This window comes from Quercus lobata, chromosome 11, assembly GCF_001633185.2.
Source record: "Quercus lobata isolate SW786 chromosome 11, ValleyOak3.0 Primary Assembly, whole genome shotgun sequence".
NCBI classification, from domain to species: Eukaryota; Viridiplantae; Streptophyta; class Magnoliopsida; order Fagales; family Fagaceae; genus Quercus; species Quercus lobata.
This window is the reverse complement of record NC_044914.1, coordinates 52,332,418-52,335,334: the sequence shown is the minus strand read 5'-3', so window position 1 is coordinate 52,335,334 and position 2,917 is coordinate 52,332,418.

Genomic DNA, 2,917 nt, shown 5'->3' with positions numbered 1-2,917 from the left:
ACACATAAAATCATTAAAAATGAGATAAATACAATATTATGAAGTAATATATTACAATAATCATAATGTGCTCTTACATTTGGTTTAAGAAGTATTACAAAAGAACCAATAAAAAGAATAAATATACAATTGTGCTTACATCTTCAATCTTTTATCCAATACTTTTCAACAATCTATTTCCTCTCTTTCTTAGGCTCTTCTCTTTTCTCAACTTCTTCAAGCTACTTAATTTTTCGCCAAATTAGTATCAAGTATAACACCAAATTATACCAATTCATCAAAGATTTACAATGTATAACCAAACACTCTTAATGTCAATAAATTTCATAATAACCCCACCCCAACTATTGAATGATTAAAAAAGTTCAATATGTCTATAATCTTCATGAAAATAAGTATTCCATTGGTTTTCATCATGAAATTCAAAAATAAATAACAAAATAGATTATTCACACACAAAAAGGTATTATCTTTTTGTGAAACATGTTTAAATTGTACTATATGGTTTTATTCAAACATTAAAAATACAAAAGTCCCAAATCTAGATATTTATGGCATTTGTTTCAAGTTTATGCCAAACCAAAACTAAAGGCATGCCTGAGTGCAGTTCACAAAGGCTTTGTGGCTTGGTAGTGTTGTCAAAATTTGTGCAGTCTTCCCAAAAAAAAAAAAAAAAAATCCAAAAGGGGAAAAAAAAAAGAGTCAAAATCTGTGTGGTCTTCCAAACTAAAAAAGAACCCTAAATAAATAAATAAGGATGCAGATAATATGTGAAAAGATGGGTATTTAATAATGAAAATTAAAAGGGTGTGAGTTAAAAGGGAAAAAACCTTGGGGGTGCCTACTATATTTGCCACTTATTTTTAAAAAGTCACAAATTCTGGCCAATAACAAATAAAAGTAGAAAACTTCTAAAAAATTCATTCCAGCATTGCACAATGTAGGGATGTGTGATTAAATAACGCATATATATTTGTATGCTTCAATAAGTTGCAAGGGCACCAAACAACAGTGATTTATGAACAACACACTTGGTTGCATTCTAGCAACAGTAGTAGCAGTAGTATTAGCAGTTGTAGCACTGACAAACTATAAGTACAATACACATTCACACACCAGACATTTAAAACATTAAACACAAGGCACTACAGATGACACAACAGCCCACATATTTGGTATGAAAAATGCATCTATATGGAGAAAATGTCATTTGATAATTTACCTCTTTTTAACTTCCAAACTGTGCATTGGAAGATGGAAATTAGGTAATACTGTTGCTTGTGGAGACCTCCACTTTGCGTTCCTACCTCATAGCAACAGAGAAAATGAAATTAGCAAAATTAGCAAAACATAGTTTTTGGCAAGAAGACTTCGCCCCTTTCTCAAGTTTCATGCCAGCACTTGTTAGCATTAGAGTTCAGCAAAGGGACAGCCCTCCATACAAATATAAATCAATCTATAAAGATCAATTATATGTCTAAAAGACTAAGTAAAAAAGTATCAAACCAAGAGAAATTAATTGCAAAAATATTTGCAATATATCAAATGTACATAAGACTATGCAGCTGAGCAGAAATTGTATTTCATTTGATTCTCAAAACAAAACCTTAACACAGCGGTCATTCTAGCTCCCCAACCACCCCCCCCCCAAACCCAGAAAAATAGGCAGTTGAAGGCTCAGTTGTAGCAGGAGTCATAGCAGGAGTCACAGAGAGTCAAATTTCTCAGATTTCCCCAGCACAATTTCAATCTAAATTTAGGGGAATAGAAAGTCAAAAACCAAAAAGAAAGAGATCAGAAATAATCATAATTTTTAAAAGAAAATTCAACAAACTGAACCAAGATACCCAAATGCACACCACCCTTTCCCCCAAAGAAAAAGAAAAACCAACTTGGCCTTTTGAACACCATGACCCTTGTTCTCGTCTTTCATGCCAACAGTAGATGTCAAAACTTTTGTTCAATTCCGTAAACAAAAATCATCACTATTATCATGTACATGGAATGATTATCAGCATTGGGACAATAGGATTCTTACTTTTCGCAGTAGCCTGTCCATTGTTCTTCAAAAATCTCAGAGATTGTGACAATTGTAGTAATTGCTGTAATGAAATAAAATATGTGAAGAATCTTAGCAAGTATGATAATTCTTAACCCAAAAAAGAACATAGAAAATTGAAATATATAATCAACCCATAGTTGATTATATATAGCACAAGAAAATTAGATTCAATTAAATTTTCTGTTTTCTTTCTTTTCCCTCAATTATTCAACAAATGGAAAAGAAAAGAAAAGAAAAAAAAAAAAAACAAACAAACAAACACAAACGGACTTACAGTCATTGGAACTTGGGTTGTTGCTCTCCCCCACTCCACCCTCTACCCAAAAGAGAAGTCCAAAAAAATGCTACCAAATTGGGGTCCCTATTTTAGGACTATGTTAAATTTAAAGGTTTCTCTAAAAGAAACCACAATCTGGGTTGGGATTTTTACTTAGAAGACTCTAATTGCGGTTTTAACAACCTTCGGACTTCGTTATGGAGACAAACAACTATGGTAGATTATCAAACCTAGGGTTCGAAAATCTCAAAAAATAAGAAATAGAAGAAGAAGAAGAAGAAGAAAACGAACCCTAATTTTCTGAAACAAAGTTCTAATTCAACCATCTGATGCAATCTACCTAGTATTGATGGCTGTAGTCAGTGCTCAAAGGTGGAGATCGGTCCTTGTGAGTAGCACCATGGAAAGATTAGTGATGCTTTCTTTCTATTTCGAACCTGACAGTGTGGGGATGGCTTCTTGGCGAGATTGATTTTTAGTGTTAGGTTTTGGGGAAGGAGAGGGTAGAGAAATAGAGAAGAGAGAGGAACGGCAGGGGTCTGCCATCTGCGCTTTGGAGAAAAAAGAAGGTTGGTTTT